At 39.0% G+C, this 24,151-nt stretch overlaps 1 long non-coding RNA gene across 1 annotated transcript; it reads left to right on the top strand.

The window, feature by feature from the left end:
* Positions 1–4,933: 4,933 nt before the first annotated feature.
* LOC141422624 (uncharacterized) lies at positions 4,934–21,807 on the top strand. Its single transcript, XR_012447364.1, has 3 exons — positions 4,934–5,181; positions 19,399–19,516; positions 19,874–21,807. It is a non-coding gene; the product is annotated as an uncharacterized lncRNA (long non-coding RNA).
* The last annotated feature ends 2,344 nt before the right edge of the window (positions 21,808–24,151 follow it).

The following is a 24,151-nucleotide window of genomic DNA, read 5'->3' as shown; positions in this document are numbered from 1 at the left end:
GAGGTTGGATGAAATGTTCTGTAGACATCTACTAGGTCCACTTGATCTATTGCATATTTTAGATCTTGGATTTCTTTATTGAGTTTTTGTTTGGATGACCTATCTATTGATGATAATGGAGTGTTAAAGTCTCCCACAACCACTGTGTTGGCGTTTATATATGCTTTTAGGTCTTTCAGGGTATGTTTGAGGAAATTGGGTGCGTTGACATTGGGTGCGTACAGATTGATGATTATTATTTCCTTTTGGTCTATTTCCCCTTTTATTAGTATGGAATGTCCTTCTTTATCTCGTTTGATCAATGTAGGTTTGAAGTCTACTTTGTCAGAGATAAGTATTGCTACTCCTGCTTGTTTTGGGGGGCCATTGGCTTGGTAAATCTTCTTCCAGCCTTTCATCCTAAGCATATGCTTATTTCTGTCGGTGAGATGAGTCTCCTGTAAGCAACAAATTGTTGGATCTTCTTTTTTAATCCATTTTGTCAAACGGTGTCTTTTGATGGGTGAATTAAGTCCATTAACATTAAGTGTTAGTACTGATAGGTATGTGGTGATTCCTGCCATTTAGTTATCTTAGTTGTTTGAAGGTTTGATTGTGTGTACCTAACTTGATGTTACTCTCTACTGTCTTGCTTTTTCTTATCCTGTGGTTTGGTGCTGCCTGCCTTTTCATGGTTAAGTTGGGTGTCACTTTCTGTGTGCAGGATCCCTTGCAGAATCTTTTGTAATGGTGGCTTTGTGGTCACATACTGTTTTAGTTTCTGCTTATCATGGAAGACTTTTATTGCTCCATCTATTTTGAATGATAGCTTTGCTGGGTAGAGTATCCTGGGGTTGAGGTTATTTTCATTCAGTGCCCGGAAGATCTCACCTCACGCTCTTCTTGCTTTTAATGTTTCTGTTGAGAAGTCTGCTGTGATTTTGATGGGTTTACCTTTGTATGTTACTTGTTTTTTCTCTCTTGCAGCCTTCAATATTCTTTCCTTAGTTTCTGAACTTGTTGTTTTAATGATGATATGTCGTGGAGTAGTTCTATTTTGATCTGGTCTGTTTGGTGTCCTGGAGGCCTCTTGCATTTGTATGGGAATATCTTTCTCTAGATTTGGGAAATTTTCCATTATTATTTTGTTGAATATATTACGCATTCCCTTCGCTTTCACCTCTTCTCCTTCTTCGATGCCCATGATTCTCAAGTTTGGTCTTTTGATGGAGTCAGTGAGTTCTTGCATTTTCTTTTCACAGGTCTTGAGTTGTTTAATTAGTAGTTCTTCAGTTTTTCCTTTAATTACCATTTCATCTTCAAGTTCTGAGATTCTGTCTTCTGTTTGTTCTATTCTGCTGGATTGGCCTTCCGTTTTGTTTTGCAGTTCTGTTTCGTTCTTTTTTCTGAGGTTTTCCATATCCTGGCTGTTTTCTTCTTTATTGTTGTCTATTTTTGTCCTGAGTTCATTTATCCATTTATTCATTGTGTTCTCTCTTTCACTTTGGTGTTTATACAGTGCTTCTATGGTTTCCTTTATTTCTTCTTTTGTTTTTTCAAATTCTCTATTTTTATTGTCTTGGAATTTCTTGAGTGTCTCCTGTACATTTTGGTTGACCCTATCCAGTATCATCTCTATAAAATTCTCATTGAGTACTTGTAGTATGTCTTCTTTTAAATTATTCTTGTAGGCTTCATTGGGTCCTTTGGCATAGTTTATCTTCATTTTGTTGGAGTCTGGCTCTGAGTTTCTGTTCTCTTCATTCCCCTCTGGTTCCTGTACTAATTTTTTGCTGTGGGGAAACTGGTTTCCTTGTTTTTTCTGTCTTCCTGTCATTGTCCTTGGTGTTGTTACTGTCCCTGTACTGTGTGTAATTAAGTATTTTCTAGCTTGTAATAATAACAATGGTAATATTGAGAATGGAAGAGTGAGCTGAGATGGAAAGCAAGAAGTTAAAGAAAAGGGGAAAACAAATATACAGACAAGAGGGAGAAAGCAGAACAAGGTATCAGACAAGAGAGTTTCAAAGGTATAAACAGGGAGTGTTAGTGAACTAATTGACAGTAAGCTCAACAGACAATAGAGTGACAGAGACAGGATTGAAAATCAAAGATAAAAAAAATAAAAAATAAGTATATGAAAGTAATATCTATTTATAAAAATGAATTAAAATAAAATGGAAAATAGAAAATTAAAAAAAACAAAAAAACCCAAAAAACCAAAAAACTTCCAAGTTTATATGCAATGCAATTTCAGTCTTAATAATTTGGATGTCCGTCTCAATCTCCAGTCCTGGAGTTGGTGCCTCAGATGTTGTTCTGTAGTTGTCTCATCAAAGGGGATGCATAAAGTAGAACAAAACTACACTCACACACACACACAGAAGAAAAAAAAAAAAGCCCCACCAAGTGTCCCCAGTTCAAATGCAATACAGTTTCAGTAAGTTTTTCGGCTTGCAGGTGTAATTCGGTTGTTCTCTCATCAAAGGTAGGGAGAAAAAGAAAAAAAAGCATCTGGAGGCAGTTCTGAGAGTGGTATCTGCAACTGTGGCTTGCCTGCCTGCTGCTCTCAGCCTGTAGCTGGTGGCGTTATTTATGCAGATCTCTGGGGTGAGCTTAGCACTCACCTGGTCCCACAGGCTTTGTTTGCTCAGAGTTCTCCTGTGCGGGGGAGGGGGGCCTCTGCCACAGGCTTTTCCCTTTCCAAGCACTGGGAAAGGCGACACTGCCCCTCGTTGTCAGGCCTGCGTGTTTATTTACAGTTCACGTGGGAAGTGGGTCTTCCCTCCTCTCACAAGCGTCCCCGCTCCTGGTTGCTGGGCGCGCCCCGCTCCCGCCAGAGCCTCTCCGGCCTGCCCGGCTCGTTTATTTACAGTCCCGGGAAGGATTCCCTTCCCCCAATCTTCAGAGCTCAGGGCGCCCCACCCTCTTTCCAGCGTGTCTTAACTGTTCTTATTGCTTAGTACTCAGTTTCTCTTTTTTTCCCGGGTGGAGGTCAGTCTGTCCAGGGGGCTATGCTGCTCTGGCCCAGGCTTGTCTGTGGGGGAACCGCGGTACCGCGAAGCTCACCTGGTCTGCGTCTTCCCAAGCCGTATGGGCGCCGGCCACTGGCGGCCCCGGGGGGCCTCCTCGGTTCTCCGTTTAACGTGAAGTGGAGATTCTCTGCGCCGGCTGGAGATGTGGAGGGGTCAAAGTTATGCCTTTTCTCGGTGATTATGCCTGCAAAGTGTGTCTCCAGCGTCTCTCCAAGATTTCACTATAGGAGGCTCGCTTTCTGCTTCCTACCTCTAGCCGCCATCTTGGAATTCTCTGACTATGTATTCTTGATTGTGCTCTTGCTTGTTATATATATTCAATCTTTTTTTTTTTTTTTTTTTCGAGTTCTCTTGGTCTGGGATGTCGCTGATGCTTTTTGTTCAGCTGCCTTTGGGCTATCAACTCCTGCCCTTGAAGTAGCTATTAGCACCTATCAAAATGCAGGACAATGTTGAAAGGTAAAGTTACTAGCTTCCCTTAATTAGAGGATGATGCTATTCAGCCAATTAATGATTTCCATGGATTTGTGGAAAAGCACCTCCCCCTGCAATCCTCAACTTCCAGGACCAGTGAAAATTTCGTTGTTTTCTCCCTTGTTCCTCGTTTGAGACAGGAAAGACATTCTGCCCCTGAATGAGGCAGAGGGGTGTTAGTGTAATTCTTCAGTCTGTGGTCTTCAGGATCACAGTCTTGGCCAGTGCAGATGAAAAGGGTTTTTATAGCAGTGGGCTGGTACCTAGAGATAGGATGGTTGCTAAGGATGTCATTAAAACTCTGATTGCAGGACCCAGTGAGTTAATTGGCATGACCTCATTCAGGTCCTCAGGGCCTACCTGTTCACAAATTATAAAGGAGACAAAAAGTTGATCTTTTTATAGTGTCAGGAGGCAGCACCTGTTAACTTTTAATATTACATTTGAAAGCAGCTAGAATACATAGTATTCATCTACCTGTTATCTTTTCTCACACACCACAGCTTCCCTCTCTTTACTACATAGAATTTAGTCCTAAGTCGTCCTTCCTAAACTTTCTTTTTTCCTTACTCTATTTTTCCCTTCGTCCCTCTAGAGGAAGGAGGAATTTTTTTTTTTTTTGTCTGAAAATCAGCCATTAAACTGAGGAAGCCTCAAGGAAATGAACTGAATGTCTTGTAGGAAGAAAAATAGCACTATGAAGATGAAAAAAAGGTCAGGGTAATGGAGATTGATCACTCGATCTATCTATGGCCTCAAATAAAACTGATTGAATTTAACATGTTAGGTTACAGTTAAAAAGCTTAGTTGTATCAGTTGGGGTAATATAGTTTCAGATTTTCATAGGGAGCCATTTATTTATTTTTGCATTTGTAAGTCATTTAGTCATTCCCTTGTGAGTGAGAACACATTTATTTTCCTACTCCCTGCTGTTAGGCGTTCTATTAATACCACACTAGTTGAAATAAATGGAGCAGTAGAAACTGTTTGGTGGTGAATTTGTTTTTCAGATTTTTTTATTTTGATACTACTATTTTGGTTAGTTGGCGTTCCAACCCCTCCAGTGGTTTAAATAGTCATAACTTCTTACCTTTCCCCCCCTCTAGCTTCATCTTTTATAACTGGTTTTACTTTGATATTGACAATAAGGCCACGGGAAGCCCTTATAATCCAAGAAAAGTGTATGAGAGAGTGAGTGTGTGGCAATCAAGCGACTGGATTGCCAAAAATTACTGCAAGGGGACATTTTTCCTAGTACAGTGTTCTCTCCACCCTTTTGGACTGTGCCCCAAGGAAAATCCAACCTAAGAAATGGGAATTGGTTCTACAGGTTGTAAGGAAGCAGCATTTCCCAAAGAAAGGGAATTTTCAAATGAACTTGATTGTGCTGAAGCACAAGAAGGTTTGCTCATGCGCCTTTGCAGGACAGCTGAGCAAAATAATAACGTCCTTGTTCTTCGAGACAGCTAATTACTATCAGTAATTGTTGTTTGTAACAAACACGATGCAGGATAAAGGCACGTTTGGGGAGGTGGGTGGTGGTGGGGAGTTGGTTCCTCTCCACTTTGAACCACATCCAGCTCACTGAGGCTGATTCAACTGAGCTGCAGGAGGGCTTCTACCAGGAGAGAAAAACCCCCGAAGGGGGATTGGCAGAAACCACATGGACTTCCCTGGCACTGGCAAAGGTCAGGTAATAATGGAATCTCTCACTCTTCCTCAGCTTTCATTTCATTGACTGCACTGATGTGGGCGGAGAGGGGGGAGAGGGGATAGGGGTAGTAAGCAGTCTATCCCTGTTCTGGTGAGGGGAGAGGGGCTGGACAAGGACATTCCATTCTATTTGCTCCTCTTACAGAAGCCTTGAGAAGGAACAAAGAAAGAATGAAAAGGCATGCTGGGCACACGCATTTTCACATACACACGTGCACACACACACATGACTTGCAGTAGGGAGTCAATAAAAGCAAGGATAATTTATGCTTAGGCTTAAACACCCAGAAGTATAGTGTAGGGAGGGGGAAAGAATGAAGGCAATCCTTTGCATATCTAAGCATTTGACCATCCTGAGATCTTAAATTATGTATGTCTGAGATAGGTATAAAAGGGGTATCACTTGAAACTGACAAATGAGGACACTGAGGCTCAGAAAAATGGAGTCAGTCCTCCAAAGACACAGATCAAACAGAAACAGACTGAATCTCAGGTCTGGGTCATGAGACCTAGGTCGTATTCTGCAGAGCAGAAGGTCCCACGCAGATAAGCAGACCACAGTGGAGGAAGCATGGAGGCCAGGAGCCCACAAGGTCCCCCTCCATCTCCTTCCTGGAGAGACTTGCATCTTGGCAAGGATCTTGGACTCTGATTTCTTTCACTTGTTTTATGAAACCAATAAAGTCAAGTCAGTGAAACATTTTACTGGCAGTTCTGGGTGTGTTCTAATTGGCCTGTAGTTGGGATTCCCGTTATTGCCAGGGAGAAAGCAACCGCTCGAATCCCCTGAAGATTACTTAGGGGTAGATTTATGAGGAGGAAACAGGAACAGGGTTTGAGGCTCTGCTTCCTGAAGCCATTTTCTTGATTGGGGCGGAGAGGGGGTTGGGGGGGAGCTTTTGCCACTAATTTCTTTATGACATTCCTAAAAATTTTTATCAAGTTTCCTCCACCACTCTCATTTTCACCAAAGAGAATGTGTTTAAATTCCCAGAGGTCACTTTTCAGGTCCTATCTCCTCCAGAGGCTCACTGCCCACTGAACAGGCTGGCTACTGCCTGGAAGAACCGGTTCTCATATTTTCCTCCTATCCTCTCTCAAGGTTAGTTAATGAAATTGAAAAGGAATTGGTTGTTTCTGTGGCCCAGGGCCACAGTGACTTTGCATTATGCTGGGGACAAAAAGGGTAGTGTTTGCTGGCTGTGGCTCTAAAGCAAATGTCACTGAATACAATTGGAAGAAGCACTGCTTAGCTTAGTTGGATAGTGTTGTGCTGTAGAACCAAAATCAACTGGAAAAGGAAGAAAGAGTGTAGGAGAGTTTAATTTCTGAGTATTCAGGGTCTGGTCTTTGATCTAGGTTCAAATCTCAGCTGTCATAGGTTTTGAATCTTTGTCAAATTATTTCACCTCTTTTGTGCCTCAATATCTTCATCTGTAAAAAATAACAGTACTAATAACCAATTAAGAGAATTCCATTATTTTAGTTGCAAACTTGAAACATCATTAGTACTTAATAAACATCATTTGAGAGTCTTCCTCCCTACACATCAGTTACCCTGTCAGCTCTGTAATTTGTGGAATTTAACTAGTACCATATATGTAGAGTCATTGCGGGGAAATGAGGAACAGAACAAGGTTAATTTTTTTTTTTTTTTGGTGGGACTGGGGTTTGAACTCAGGGCTTCCTCCTTACGAAGCAGGTGCTCTACCACTTGAGCCATACCTCCAGTCCTAGGGTTAATTTTTTTAATGGCAGTCCTGGGGTTTGAATCCAGGGCTTCATGTTTGCTAGGCAGGTGCTATACCACTTGAGCTATTCCCCTAGCCGTTTTAATTTTAGCTATTTCTCAAATAGGGTCTCACTTTTTCACCTGGGGCCAGTCTCAGACTATGATCTTCCTACCTACAGCCTCCAGTGTAGCTAGGATCTCATGTACAAACGACCACATCTGTTTTATTGGTTGAGATAGGGTATCACTAACTTTTTACCTAGGGTGGCCTTCAACCATGATCCTCCCAATCTCTGCCTCCAGAGGAGTTGGGACTAAGGGCGTACACCATTTTTTTGGACCAATATGTTCATTATTGGTGTTTTTTCTGAGTACCACCCATTGAAGTTAAAGAGAATGACTGCTTTCAGATTAAGAGAAACTTGCTTCTAAATGTTGATGTCCTATTCTGCTTAATCTCACTATACAATCAAATGCAACACCTTGTGGGTGATGGGTTTGTCCTTATTAACTAAATATTGTCAAGCACCTATATAGTTCCTACATATTTTGGATGTTTTAGCAACTTTCTGGTCAAAATGAGCAAACTTCATTTTGGTGGGGTATGGGAACATTCCCTCTCCCCCCTACCCCCCACTGTTAGACATGGCACTGCAAGAAGTTGGAGCAAACATGAAGTCTCGCAGCCTGCTTGCTGGTGTCTCAGCAGATTTTGGGAATAATAGTCCAGCTGCTGAGATGTAAAGCAAGTCCACTGTGGAAGGATGCAGCATGCAATAGCTAGCCCTATAACTTGTCATCACTGTTAGGGTTAACATAGAAGGTCCTGAGATGATGCCATGAGACAGTGGACCCAGGTTGGAGAGTTCAAAGCCTTGCTGGCAGATGGGTAACATTAGGGCTGTCTTTGGAAAGATGATGGTGCCCAGACACTAAGGTCCTTGCTTACAATGGGGGAAGGTGTAGGAAGATTCCAATCCAGGTCCTAGTTCTAGAGAAACTATTATACTAAGAACTATTGGGAAGCCACCAGGGTTGGAGAGCAGGTGGGGACAGATTTATGACAATAGCAGAAGAAAGGACAGGCAAACAAGATATCTGAAACTAACCCATAGCTTTACCTATGGATTCTAGCTTTAGCTAGGTTACCTCACCAAATCTGTATGTCAAACCTACAAGTAGGATATGACTGTGAGTGTGCCCATTTTCCAGAGGAGGAAACTGAGGAAGCTTAGGGGAGTGCGTAACTTGCCCATCTGGCTCAGTCATTGCATTAAGTAGCCTCTCAGAGCACATCTCCCTTTAACGGCTACAGGGTCTGAGAACTGTGGCAGGAAGGACTTGGGGTGAGGGATTAGGCCAGCCTGGCACTAAGTCCCAGTGTTGCTTGGAGAAAAACACTCCATCTCTTCCCAAAAAATGGCAGTTTATGTGGCAGTCAAGTGTTTCCTCTGTTCTAGTTCAGACCTTGGAATTCTGGCTCAGTACTCAAGCTTAACCCAGGGAACCTGAACATTTTTGGCACTGATCTGAATTTAAGCTTGCTCTAGCAAACTCAAAGACCCATCTGTCATGTGGTCAGATCACAGCGGGGTTCAAGAGTGAGAGCAAGCAGGATGTGTCTGCATGCTGGTGTATAAATCCTTTCCTTTGAGAACAAGAACTTGCATTGGTTGAAGGGTGACTCTATGCTCTATATAAGCAGTTGCTTTATTTATTTATTTATTTATTTATTTATTTTGGTGGTACTAGGGTTTGAACCAGGGCTTCATGCTTACAAAGCAGGCATTCTTCCACTCAAGCCATATCTCCCAGTACATTTTGCTCTGGTTGTTTTGGAGATGCGGTCTCTTGAACCATTTGATGGTGCTGTCCTTGAACTGCTATCCTCCTGATCTCAGCCTCCCAAGTAGCTAAAATCACAGGCGTGAGTCACCAGCACCCAGCAGCAATTGCTTTTAGTATTTATTTATGATTATATTAGGATTCCTGTAGTAATGTGTCACAAACTGGGTGGCTTAGAACAACAGAAATTTATTGACTCAGTTCTGGACACTGGAAGTCTGGAATCAAGATGATGGTAGGACCCCACTCTCTGGAATTCCAGGAGGAATCTTTCTATGCTCTTGGCCAGCAACTGGTGGCTTGCCAACAGTTTTTGCCATTCCTTGGCTTGTTGAGTCATTACTTCACATGACATCTCCCCCAGCATCACGCCCCTGTCTCTTCACATCATCTTTTGTGTCTGTGTCCAATTTCCTAATGTTATTGTTAGTACTATTATTGTTGTTATTGCTTTCTGAGGTACTGGGAACGAAACCCAGAGCTACTTCCCAATTTCCCCTTCCTGTTACGACACTAGTCACAATGGAGTAGGACCCACCCTAATGACCTCATCTATTTTTTTTTTTTTTAGTGACACTGGCATTTGAACTCAGGGCCTCACGTTTGCTAGGCAGGTGCTCTTACCACTTGGGCCACTCCGCCAGCCCTAATGACTTCATCTTAATGTAACTACATCTGCAAAGAACCTATTTCTAAAAAAAGTCACATTCTGAGACACTAAAGGTGAGGACCTTTGAAATAGGTAGCAAAGGCACAATTCAACTCATGACATACAAAACCTCGATTATCCACTTAGTATCTTCTCCTTTCTTTCACAGACAAGGAGAATGAGGGTCCAGATTACTCAGCTAGAATCAGACCAAGTCTAATTCAAGATCTGTACTCTTTCTTTTCCCATCATGAAACCTTCTCAGGACAGTAAGCAGTTCACTTGACTCTAACTGATACAGCACAGGATACCTTTTAAGAACCAGCATGTCTGCTAGTGACCTGGAGGGTTTGGTGCCCACGCAATGCTGGTACTTTGGACCAGCCTCCTGTACTTGCTGCTGAATAAACACAATGACTCTCCATGTTCTCGGAGAGATAATCCCAGATTGGCACCTGATATCACAAAATGAAGTGTGTGGCCTGAGGCTACTCACTTAACCCTTCAACCTCACCATCTGGAAACTAGAGGTAATGATGACCACCTCTTTGGAGGCATCATTTGTATAGCCTCAGAAATATCTTGGAAGACTTTGGCAAATGGAACTGTTACATTGACACCAAAACAAGATAACTGAAAATAATTGGTATTTGTAGACTATAATTCTTAGGGATCCCAAATTTCTCGTGGCTTATCTCCATTCCCATGACTCAGGAATTAGAAGAATTAACCTGGAAATTTGCCAGAAGTTAACTCCTTGCTGTCCTGTTTTCAATTAGAATCACAATTTGAGTTCTCCATGAAATTGAACACTAGATCGAGGGGCATGTTTGGGATTATTAACTCCCATCAATCTTCTGAGAGTGAATGTGCTTTTGTATCAATTTTTTCTCCCTATTCTCTTCTTCGATAAAATGTATGCAGCATCCAATCTTAGAGGAAGACTCTCTTCTGGTTTTCCTGCTCATGCAAGTTATTTAATTATATTGTTTTCACTATCCTTTACTGTCTGGCTTTCAGATATCCATATAATTATCAGATTAGCTCTTATGCAAAATCCTTGTTTTTGGTTTTCCTTCCAATACGCTAAATATACATCTAGATGCAACGAGCTGGCACTGGTACATGAAGCATCCCAGAATAGAGTAAAACCAGATGTAAAAGGGTCTCATCTCACTATGTTAGAACTCCAGGGCAGAGGGCTGGGGGTGTAGCTCAAGGGTAGAGCACTTGCCTAGCATGTAGAAAGTCCTGGTTTAATCCAGAAAAAAAAAAAAAAAGAACCCCAGAGTATTAGCTATCTTGACCATGTTGCAGTTCTGCTTGGAAGACAATCACATCGCAGTGCTATTTTGCAGAATGAGCCCCGTTTATCTTCGTCAATAAGCAGCACATTTACAGGTTCCAAATAAAGAGGGAAAATAACATCCCATCACACTAATGTTCCCTATATGGGTAGGAAGATGACTCATTAGAATTATTTGAGGTGCCACCTTTGATGCTTAGTCTGAACTTTGTACTTGCTTATGGTTCATGCCCTTCTTAATGTCTCTATTTGTTTAAAAATAAGACGGAGAAAGATTTGGATCTGCCTGACTTGTGTAGGAATGTGCAGCCTGCTCATTTCCTGGCAATCAGCTATTTGGTCAGAAATGTAGAGTTATTTGATAGAGTGTTGAGTCCTCAAATGATGGTAACTGCATGAGAACAAAGAGAAAACAATTTAACTTAGACAAATGCCATTGTTCAATCAGTCATCTGCCGCAGACTTGTTAAAACCAATAGAAGATCCCCCTAGATCAGCGCTGCCCCACTGCTGCATATAAATGAGTGATTAGCCAAGAAAAATCTATAAAGGGCCTGTTTTCTTCAATTCTTCTGTGCTTGCTGCTGAAGGACTTCTTCAAAAACTTGAAAACATAGTTTCTGATCACAGCACTTTTTAACTCAGCACAGAGAATTGTTACAGGGGCCCAACTGTTATTTGTTCATCAGCTTCTGTAAATAGAGTTGAGAGTGCACTGGGCAGTATTCTCCTTTCAAGGCCCTGTTTTGTTTTGCTTCTCTTGGTCACCATCCTCAGTGCCACTTCCTTTAGCACCTCCTCAATTGTGCATTTCAAATCTTTCTAGTTCTTTCTCTGTATGGTATCATTAATGTATGTTTCTTAAAGCTACATAGATGGTAATATGCTATAAATCACATGCTCTTTAGCTAACATCACATTTCTGAGATCTAAGCATTTTCTCTATGTATATTTAATGTACTGCAGACCACTCCAGTGCATGCATCTAGCATTTCTGATTCTTCCATGTAACACATTTTCCATACTCATTGCCTTAGTGGATAGAGAAGGGTACCGGGATTCTCTAAGTGGCTACTTACAGATTGCTTCCAGCTTTATGGTACCATAAATAATGCTACCACGATCCTCTACGACCATTACCTGGTAGATCTGAGCAAGAGATCCTCTAGAGCATATTCCCTGCAGGGGAGGTTCTGAATTGTAAGGGTATACTCATGCTTCATTTCACTAAATGCTTTCCAGATTGCTATGCAGAATGTTTGCACCAATTTATAATTCACTACCACTGAGGTTGAAACTTCCCACATCCCTGCCAGCACTTTCTAATTTTTGCCAATCTGGTGGGTGCATTTTACAAAATGCCATCTCATTTTATAAAAAGAAATTTGCATTTCTCTGGTTACTAATGAGGATATATAGCGTTCATGTATGCAGTAGCTGTTTCAATTTCCCCATCTGTCAATTGCCTGTTCCTGTGCTTTGCCCATTTTTTACTTTAGGATTTCCTGTCTTTTTCTTGCTTGTTTGCAAAGTTCCTTATATGTTTTAGACATCAATTCCACATTGCTTTGCAAAGTTCTTTTCCCAAGTCTTTGCTGATTTATCTATGGATAAATGCAGGTCTTTAATTTAGATATGATCTAATTCACCAATTTTTTTCTGTTAATATATTTCTTTTAACAACCCCCATGTAAATTCCTTACGTGATTTTCCATGAACATGGAGATGACTAACTAAAATGATTTGCAGTGCCGCCCCGTTACTTAGTCTAAACTTGCTACTTACTTATTGCTCCATTCTGTTCCTAGTGTTGTCTTGTCAGTGTTTCGTTTTGTTTTTTGGAACTTAGGTGTACAGAATTGACTGATCATACTTCACAGTTTGTGATTTATTATTGTTTGTGCATGCAAGGCTCCTTGTTTTTTACGAATGTATGTGTTTATCTAGGTATACCATTTGTAATATGTGACATAAATCTACCTTCCTACCATTATTGTAGATTGAGTTATTGATTATAAACATTAAACTTTCACATAAAGATGTTTTGTTTTTTGTGATACTGAGTTTGAACTCAAGGCCTTGAGCTTGTTAGGCAAGTGCACTTTCAATTGAGTCATGCCTCTAGCATGTTTTGCTTTAGTTACTTTTTTTCAGATAGAGTGTCACATTTTTAAATAGGACCAGACTCACAATGTGATCCTCCTCCTATCTACAGCCTCTTGTATAGTTGGGATTATAGATGTATTCCCTATGCCCAGCTTATTTGTTCAGATGGAGTCTTACTACCTTTTCTCTGGGCTGGCCTCCAACCATGATCCTACCAATCTCTATCTCCTAAGTAGCTGGGATTACAGGCATGAGACATGATCCCTGGCCCTCCTTAGGTAACCATATTCATGCCACAGCCTCCTGATAGGGAGGGGACAGTCTTCCTAACACTTGTTTTTGGGCTTGACCACATAATTTGCTTTGCCGATAGGATATTAGTACCTTTGCGTTAGCATAGTTTGGCTCATCCATTTGGGTTTTTTCCCTTACCACAAGAACATACCTTGGGTAGCCTTCTTCTAGTCTAAGAGGGAAGAAAGACATATGGAACAGTTCTGTGCTTAACTCATGAATTGTAACCAAGTTTCTAGCCTAGACATGCTAACTCTGAGCTGACCTGCAGATGCATGAGAAATAAATGTTTGCTTTTGTAAACAACAGGAACTCTAATGGTTATTATGCACTGTACTGTTATAACAATAGCTAATGAATGCACCTACCTTTCCTCCTTCTTATTTCCCTTTCAATTATCATAGCCCTTCAATTTCCCTCTAGCCAGTTCAGTGTGCTTTATGTGTATAATTTTAATTTAAATGCTCTTGAAATACATCTATTTTTGTGTATACGTATGTTTTTAATTTTTTAGATGATTGTTATGGTTCAGATCTAGAATGTCCTGCAAAGACTCTTGTGTTGAAGACTTGGTCCCCAGTGCAGCAATGTTCAGCAGAACTGGATCACTGGTGGATTAATCCAGTGAAGGAGTCATAGCTGAGTAGACTATTGAGAGGTGGTGGACACTATCTCCTCTTTCAAGTAGGAGATAGGCCTACTTGAAAGAAATAGGTTCTAGTAGGTATGTACTTGAATGGTCTGTCTTGTTTCTCTCTCTCTCTCTCTCTCTCTCTCTCTCTCTGTCTTTCTTCCCAACCACCATGAGGTGAACATCTTCTCCACCACAATTCTCTGCCTTTGCCACAGCAATGGGACAAAGCAACAATGGACTGAAACCTCTGAAACCATGAGCCAAAATAAACTTTTCCTCTTTTGTTTATCTGAGTTATTTTGTCCCAGCAACACAAAGCTGGATAACAAAGTAATAATGTATTACATATCTCCTGTTTCCAACTTTTTCACCAAGCATGTATAAATCAATCCTCTGCTTTTTTCCTTCTGATATTTATTTTTGATTGGCAAATGACAATTCTTTATGTTTGTGTAAGGAATCCATTATCTTGACGCTAAAGCACTGTAGAAACAAGCTCTATTCTTGATTCTTGGTCTCATTTTCATAGTGGAAGAGGTGAAGCCTGATGGAAGGATACACCATGAGAGGCAGATTAACATGGGCCAGGCTCCAGGGACAGGTGTGACTGGCTTTAATTCATGGCAGTATTTATTACCATAGCTTAGATAGCTTTGTATCTCCAGGGTCTAGCAGAGTTTTGACATAGTAAACTTCCAATAAATTTGTTGAACAAAAATTATTTAACATCTCAAAATCTCAGTTTCTTTCTCTTAAGAAATGGAGATAATAAATTCCTAGCATAATGCTTGGCAAAGAGTATGTGTTCAATAAATGTTAGTTCATTTTGGACCTTCCCCTCTTGTGGTCCAACCAGTATGTGACTCAAGTACCTTATTAACTGAGAAGCCAAGGAAGCCTTGCTAATCTGCTGTTATTACCTCAACTCTGTTCTAAGAGGATGGTCTTCTCCAGCTGTTATTCATACAATAATTTCCTGGAGTAAATTATGAATGAACCCAAATTACAAAATGCAGCTACAGTCTGAATCAGGTTAGAAAATACATTAAAGCTAATGAAATATCTAATTTGGAAACATTCTAGAATCCACAAAGCTAAGAAATTGGCATGGCCTGATACAGAATTCAAAATATATTCCATTCATAATTTCCCAACGTTGGCTTTTAAAGGGACACTGATAGGAAATGTCAGCCGGAAATCTGATACAGAGTTATTTTTTTGTTAAATAATGTTTTTAATATCAGAGTTGGCTTGGATACTAAGACTGCTGTCTAGGGTACAGAATGCAGAAAGGCAAATACTAGAGAAGGTTAGGCCTTGACTTCTTTAAGAAACTTGGTAGTTAATTGAGAGATTCTATTGCCATGGTTTTTTTTTTTTTCTTCCCCAGATGCTTCTAAAGTATTACAAGAGAGAAATGAGATCAAAGCTTGAACTATTTAGTCACCCACATCCTGGTCCAGTTTGATCTTAGTCTTAACATCACTACTTCCAGTTCATCTTAATGTCTTCAGAAAGACAGAATATCAGAGTACTTGATCACAAGCAACAGGAATGGATTTTGGTTAATTTACACAAAATAGAACTGACTGAGCGAAACAAAGAAAGCAGATTGTTTTAGCTTAAAGATGCACCTAACCATATCACCAGGCTCTGCTGTCAGGATGTGTGAACGCCACCCTCAAGATATAGAGGAAGAAGCTTCCAGGTGACCTGGTGATGTTTCTACCATTTTCTGCTAGAAGAGCAGAAAATGCTTCATTTATAGCCCCACCAGACTATACACCTAGGGAAGGATATACTTCCCTTAAAGGGAATTCAGATTCTGTTACCAAAAGAAGGAGAGTAAATTCTGAGTAATCAAAAGAAGGGTAATTATCCACTGTGTATATCATTCCAAAATGCACTTAAAAATTAAGGGGCATTTTAAATCAAAATGTTTCTTAATGAACCCCTGGCATAGTTTCAAAACAAGTGTCAACACATCATGACTTAAATTCAGTGTTCTTTTATTTGAATTATTGGTAATAACTTGAGGAAATGCCATAGTCTTCATAGATTAGATTAAAGATGGGAATAATTTCCCTGAAGAACAACTTTGGGTGGAGATAAAGAATGGTAGTGATAATGATAAACAAGTTGACCTCTGGGCATCCCTACTAACCTACTTTAATCAACACTGAGTAATTCAATTCACCCAGCTTTGGAAATCATTAAAAAGTAAATAAATAATTAGGCCTGGCCTACAAAATGTGCCTGCTGTCATCCATGGTCACCATACTTCTCTTGATTCCTGTGGCTTCTCTTATGGATAAGCTAAGAACACACAAGCTTTGGGATATACAGCAAGCATAACCCAGACAGCTGCATATCATAGCTTCCCTACTAACACACACTCAAACAGAAATATTGGGGTGTGGAGACAAGGAGGTGTTACTGTATTCTCACAAAGCTTAACATAATTTCTTTTCCAAGCAGAGTAGATTGAAGGCGGTGATTTTTGCAAATAAATTAACCTCTGTACTTTTCCAGGTCAATAATACTTTTTCATTTTACTGGGGCATTTGAATTATTGACTGTCTTGTGTCTTCATTTCTGAGAAAGCATACTAGAGGAATTAATGTTTTTGAAGTATTTTTTTAAAAAATCAACTTGTGTATATCTTTCTACCAGTTAGTATTTTGTTAGTACTATTTTATTCATCTTAGCTGTTTTGCAAAGCGAGATAGTGACTAAAATGATGAATTACACTTTCTAGGAAGGCACAAGACAGATAAGCGACTTTCAATGTCACAGAGCAGGCTGGTTACAGCATATTCATAGAACCTTCTAGCACAAGCCAGTCCAGCACAGACACAGTAAGTGTTCATAGTTGACCATCTACATTCCCATGCAGCTCATTACTAAAATAGTTGGGGACATCCTGTTTCCCAAACTGAGCACGTGTCATATTTCTACAGCCCATCTTAACATAGTATGCCTTCAAAGCCAAACTTCAGTATTTCAGGCATGCTGAAAAGAACAAATGATTTGATAGCTCAGTACTTTTCCAAGAGCCTTGAAAGCTATTTAACTAAAAAAAAAAAATATTTTGGGAGGCCATGTTTGAATTTTTTTATTAAAACAAACAGTAGCAAAAACAAAATATCTCTACAAGTTGTTGAAAAAGCCTGGTGATGCCGGATAAACAGTGGGAGGCTTAGAATTCTCAGTGAAAAATTCCTGCTCGGCTGTGGACAAATTACATATTTCCTTTTATAACTTCAGTTTTCTCATGTATACAATGAGGAAAATATATACTGCAGACTTTGTGGTAAAAATTAAATAATGCTAATGTATGCAAAGGACTTGTGAACTTCCCTACATATCATCTAAATTGAACAAAATTATAGCTATTAGAGAAGAGAATATAAACGTAGAATGAAGATTAAAATATCTGTTTGCTCTTTTTGTAGGAAGTAGAGCTCCAAGTTCTTTTTCTTTTGGTGAATGCATCTCTGGTTCATCACGTACCCTAACCAGCCTTCCAGGAAAGAGGCTTCTGTCCTTTTCTGCAAACTCTGGCTGCTTTCATTCTCCTTTCCCCATCCTTCCCCACTTTTCTACCCACCTTTCCTTTATATATTTAGTTACTTCATAAGTTTTTTTTCTCTGTAGTCTGCATTTTATGTCCTTTCCTCCCATGTAAGAAAGATAGTTTATCGAATGATGTTTTTAAGTCACTAAAGAAAGTGCTAAGTCAAACAGCTATAGGATCTGAAGAATGACTGCCCTCCTATCAGGATAGCCAATGGCTAATAGCCACCACACTAACTTTAAGTATAGGTTATTACTATTGCTGAGTGCATAGCACCTTGGCTGTTTGCCCAGCATGTCCTTGCTAACTCAGGGTCACAAAGAAAAAAAGTAATTCTCTGCCACAACTCAATAAGACATGGGATCTGCATGATTAAAATGACCTTAGCATTTGGAATCCTGAAATAATGGCATTCCAAATTAAATTAAAAATGGGTTAGATTGCTTTCAGTGAATAATTGCTATTACCACGTACCATTCTTCTTACTCCCCTCCAAAGTCTTTATTGATTTCATTGTTGCTCAGATGCTGAGGATGTCTCTCTTATTGTTTGGAGGAATTTAAGATGCTTACAAAGACTTACAAAATTAATGAATTAATGAGAGGAAGCCCGAAGGAAATGAAAATGGGGTCACACACACACACATACCCACACGTCCCTAAAAGAAACTTGTTACTGTGATAGACCTTTTGTTTGATAAAACCACAGCAGAATTCTTTGTTCAACATTCACTTTCTGGGTGAATATGCTTACTCAGGATATGAGGCCACTGGCCCTTGGACAACTCAAGGCATTTGCCCTAAAGCAACTGTGGTGCCCATACCGACCATTTTCATAATTAAATTCCCAGAAAACCTGTTCTGAATCACCCAATAATTAACTAAATTTGTATTTGGAAGCTGTTGCTGATGAGAATAAAGCAGCATGCAATAATGCTTTCAGTTTCACCATGGTTTTATTACCTTATTGGACCATCAGGGACCTTGTACATCCCTGGGGGGACACTTTTCAATTTAATTAACCTGCAGACATTTAGCCTAAAGAGTAATAAATAATAGACAAAGACTCCCTTTCCTGCTATTTGTGTCTTATGGAGAATTACTATTACTGATAAGAAAATAATTGAAATCCAAAATAAAACCACACGGCCAGGGAGGTGGTTAAATGAGGAGGAGGGCAGAGAGAGGCTTCAGACAGGTGTTCGGGACACGTGGACACTAGTTGTGGTGCTTTAAGTGACAAACTCAGGCAGAGAAGAGAGGGAATGGGTAGGATTTCAGGAGTCCCAGCAAGGGTCTCTGCCACGCCCCAGCTCCTTCCATCCAGCACATGGAACCTTTAACCAGAAATGAAGCCATTCATTTGGAATGTGAAATCCACCCCCCACCCCAGACAGTCAAAGGAGGAGATGATCTAAGTTCATTAACAAAGAGGGGCAAAGGACTGATGTTACATCATCTCCAGAGAGCTGATTTTGATGATGAAAAGAGAGAGAAAGGCTTAGGCTTTGCAAAGCAAGGGGAGGGAAACAGAGTCCAGAGCGTGCCACACTTCACAGTTTTACCTAGCTGGTACAGTACCATCCCTTCATCATCTGAAAGGGAACAACTAATGTAGGGACGAATACTAAACACTTACTATGTTCTAGGCTTTTTCCAACACAGTATCTCATGACACTGCTGCAAAATTAGACTCCTGTAACCCAGGGTCCCCCTAAAATTAGGAGTTTTTAAAACCTTACAGTTTTTCTGCTTACCTGACTTTTAAGCTGTTTTTCCATCCATACTGAGACTTGCCCTCAAAAGCTGAAATCACCCGGAAGCTCTGACTCCTGGCACCAGAGGATGTTACTGGGAGTTGATGGGGGTGGTGGGGAGGGAAAACAGCACAGCCAATTCTACATATGCACATTCCTTTGCGTTTCATCTAGCCCTCCTGTAATACTGCTATGGAGAAGGTGTAGACAGATTGGGAATGGCTGTCTCCCCAGTTCTGGCCAAAATGTAAATTAATTGATTTTTCCATTTGATGTATTTTATTTTGTTTTCTCTTAGTCCTGGTGCAGGTGAGCGTGCAAACAGAGTTGGGACCCCAAGATCCAGGCCTCTGGCTACAGGCATGCAGTAAGACACCCACTCCCTTTTTCTGAAGAAGATATTGAAGCTGGTGTGTGTAAGTTAATTTATCCAAGATCACCTGGTTTCCAAATGGTAGAGCAAGAACTGGAATCAAGGTCAGCTTGACCCCAAAACTAAAGTGTATTTTAATCCCACTATATAGCTCATAATAGAACTTGAACTCAAATTTGGGGATGGTTACTTAATGCAAACTAAATCAAAATGTTGATACCTTGAAATATTTGGGTGAAAAGGACCAGAAAGATTAAATTCATTTTACGGATGAGATTGAAAAAAGAATGTGCAGTGATCAACCCAAGTTTCCACTGTAAGGAGGAAAATAATTAGGATTTAGTGATCTGGGTGCTGTACCTAAATGCCCATTTGACTTCTCCTTTTGGGTTTTCTTCAGGCACTTCAAGTTGACCTACTCAAAATGGAACTCATCACCTGTGTCACAGCATTACTCAAATCCCTTTCCTGCTTTAACCTATTCCTTCTGTGTGTCCTGTCTTAATGGATGGACACGGTCTTTCAGCTTCCTCACTTAAGACTTCAGACTCAACAGGACATGCCAAAGTGTGGCACTTTATCACTTTATCATGCTGAGTACTTTAAAATGCAGGACATTGGAATGGAGTAGGAAGCAAGGTCTCTCTGACCTCCTACCCTCCTGTCCTCCAACCCCTCTTTCTCCTGTCACTAACAGAGATCAGAATTCCTTTTTCCCAAAGCGAGAGCTGGAAACTGGAATTCCTCTCTCCTAAAAGCAAGCCATAAAACCCAGACAGTCCACTCTCTTCTCCCAGCAAAGTCCTGCTGATATCCAGGAGGAAGGTGTGTTCAAGAAGAATCTGCAAACAAGCCTTGCTGACTTTCTCCCTCAATCTATTCCCATTAAGTCATATTTTTTTTGTCCACACATTTCTACACAGCTGTCCATTATTCATTGAACCTAGGAATAAAAATAGTCTTCCCTGGGTCACTGGGTCTAAAAACTGATTAAGTAAATCTGCTATGCTTTTCTTATGCCAGTGTGACCCTTAACCACAAGTGAGGAAAGATATCACACCTTTCTGTCCCCTTTTGTTTATCCTGATACCAATTCTACACTGTTGATTATTAAAAATTTATGGTAAATTTTGAAAACAGGTGATACAAATATCCCAACTTTCTCAAAACTGTTCTATCTATTCTAAGTCTTTTGAGTTTCCTATAATTTTGTAAATTATTCTGTCAATTTTCACAAAGAAAGGCCAACTAGATTGTAGTTGAAATTGTATAGAATCTTTAGAAATATTTGTGAAGAATTGACATCTTTCTAACCCACTAGTATATTTCTCCATTTCTTAGTTTTATTAATTTTCTTGTAGATAGAAATCTCACACATCTTTTGTTAGATTTACTCCTAGGTATTTGATGATTTTTATGCATTTTAAATATTGACTCTAAAAATTTTCATTTTTGTTTGCTGATGGTATATGTAAATATATTTTGAATAGTGTATATTATCATGTGAATAAGTCAATAAATTTAGCTTTGTTTTTCTTCCCTTCCAATCTTTGTGCCCTTCATTTCTTTTTCTTGCCTTAAGACTTCCAGTATACTTTAAATAAAAGTTGGAAGAATTTGAATTGCTCTTAATGTTGGAGAGAAGAGATCTAGTGATATATCACTGAGAATGATGGTAGCTTTAAGCTTTTTGTAGATTCCATTTACCAGGTTGAGACGAATTCCCATGTATTTTCAGTTTACTGAAATTTTTTTTTATCACAAATAAGTGTTACATTTTGTCAAACATTTTCCTACTTCTATTAAGATGAACATATATTTTCTTTTTTCCTGATAAAGTAGTGAATTAATTGATTTTTAAAATATTAAGCCAGTTTCATATTTCTAGGCTAAACCTTACCTAACCATGATTTTATCCTTTTTCTGTTTTAAGTTCAATTTGCTAATATTTTATTAAGAATTTCTTCAGCCATGTTCATTAGTAGTATTGATTTGTAATTATCTTATAATTAGTGTCCTTTGACAGGTTTTCATAGCAGGGATATGTTGGCATCACAAAATGAGTTTATTTGTTCCAATAAGTCTCTTTATTGTTCTTTATTGTCTTAAAAACATGTCTTTATAAAACTTTTGGGGTTTTTTTTGTTACTGTAAGGTAATGATTCTCAAACAACCTGGAGACCTTATTAAAACAAAAGTTGGTAGGTCTTTTACCCAGACTTACTGAGTAGAGACAAATAATTTGCATTTTAACAAGTTATCGGATGATGCTGATATTTTTCATCTGTGAACCAAACAAAAATGTTACAATAATAAAATTCTGCTTTTAACCATTCTTTTGTGCTGTGGTTTCCATATTTATTATATGTACCCAAGTAACAAAGATTAAATATAATTTTTTTTGTTTTAAGGAAGGAATTATTTTGCAGCAAAATCAAGAAGGAAGTAGTATAATTTATATCTAAGTCTATATTTACTCTTTTAGATTCTCTTTCCTTCTTCCTGTGAATATAGTTTTAATTTTAATTTTTATTGCCTCGTTCAGATTGATAAATTTTTGTCATTCCCTGCAGAGCCATATGCTGGAATTCTCTCAACTTTCATTTGTCTAAAAATGTCTTTATTTTATCCTCATTTAAAAAGGATGTTTTTCTAGCATGTAGACTTTTGGTGGAGAGTTGTTATTGCTTTGAGCACTTTAAAAAAGGCATTACATTGTCTTTTCATCTCAATTGTTTCTGGTGAGAAACAGGCCATATTTCATTTCATTATCCTCTTGAATGTAAGAAGTCTTTTTTTTTTTTTGCCTCTGGCTGCTTTTAATATTTTTCTATTCATCTTTGGTTTACTACTTTGCTATGATGTGTGTATGTGATTATTTATTAAATTATTAATTTTGATTGACACAATAATTGCATATATTTATGAGGTACAATGTGATGTTTTCATTCATGAATACATTGGGTAATGATCAATTCAGAGTAATTAGCATATCCAGCGCTTAAACTTTGTTCATTTCTTTTTCTTGTATAACTATTTTGAGATATATAATGCTTTGCTGTTTAATTATATTCCCTCTGTTGTGCCATGGAACACCAGAATTTATTCCTCCTCTCAAACAATAGCATTTTATCCATTGATTGACCGCTCTCTCCCTACCATTTCCCCCAGTCTCTGGTATACCATTTTGTCTCAACTTCTATGATAGCAACTTTTTAAGATTCTACTTATGAGTGAGATTATGCGATATTTGCCTTTCTTGAGTTTGTCAAATTTTTTAGATTTATATTTTAATATATTTCTCCAAATTGGGGAAATTTCCAGCATTAATTCTTCATATATATTTTTCCCTTCTTTTTTGAATCTCTACTTACACCTAAGTTATTTTATGATAAACTGTATGATATTACTCTACAGATCATAAGTGTTTGCTTGTCTTTTTCTTCTGTTTTTTCAGATTGGATAATTTCTCTTGACATATCTTTATGTCCACTTATTCTTTTATAATTTCCAATTAATTTTAATTAAGTAGGTATTGTACTTTTCAGTTATAGAATTTTATTCATTCTTTTTATAATTTTTATTTCTCTGCTGACATTTCCCATCTGTTCAATCATTGTGATCACATTTTCTTTGAAGCTTTTGAACAAATTTGTAATGGTCACTTTCATGTTGCTGTTTGTCTTGTCTAGGCTTATTATTGCTTTTGCTCTTTAATATGAGTCGTAGTTTCCCACCTCTTCTAATATCTATTAATTTTGTTTTGTATGATGGATCTTGTAAACAATAAGATGTAGGGGCCAGAATTATATCATCTTCTTTTAAAGAATATTGAATTTTGTTCTGAGAAACAGTTAAATAACTAGAAAAGATGTTAGTTTAGTAGGCTTATTTATTTATTTTGGCCATTTTTTTTATTTTGATCTTAATCTTATAGTGTGGTTCTTTCTCTAGTTTGCTGTCCTTGCTTGTGAAATGTGTCCTTTTAGAGTTATCAACTGAATGCCCCAACTCTTCTGTTATATGCCAGAACTCCAGCACTTTCTCATACCACATGGCCTATTTCTCCATCAACTTTCAGCCTCACAAAAGCTGTGTCTCTCCTAAGCCCTGTTCAGTCCCTGAAAAAACTCCAGCCTGCCCTTCAGCCAAGGACCTATGATGAATTCCTACACCAACTTCTGACACATTCTCTTGTTTTTTGGAGGCACTGAGGTTTGAACTCAGGCCACTCCACCAGGCCCACATCCTCTTTTTGAAGTCCCTCTTTTCTGATATCCTGCCCAGCATATTCCAGGCACTTCTGCATCCTGAGTTCTGTTCTCTGCCTTCTTAACTCAGCATGACCACCACTCTATTTGAATTCCAATTTTCTAAATGATGGAAGGAAAGTACCCTCCCCTAGCCCCAAGCAAAAAACCATGAAAACCTTGTGTGTTTCCCTTCTCTTCAGGATCAAACCTTTCACTGCCTATTTTTCAAACCTTGAAAGCAGATGTCTCATATGTATTTGACCATCATCATCTTTGTTTATAGTGGGAGGGAAGGTCCTGTATCAGTTATTACTTTATGATTGAAAGCAGAAGTTTGAAATTTATTGGTACTTTTAGATGTTAAGATTCACCACAGGTGTGTTTGGTGTAAACAATACATTAGGAATTGAAGTTTGTCTCACTGC

This window comes from Castor canadensis, chromosome 4 (genome assembly GCF_047511655.1).
Source record: "Castor canadensis chromosome 4, mCasCan1.hap1v2, whole genome shotgun sequence".
Classification (NCBI taxonomy): Eukaryota; Metazoa; Chordata; class Mammalia; order Rodentia; family Castoridae; genus Castor; species Castor canadensis.
The sequence above is the reverse complement of the archived record's forward strand: the minus strand, read 5'-3'. Positions and strand labels throughout refer to the sequence as shown.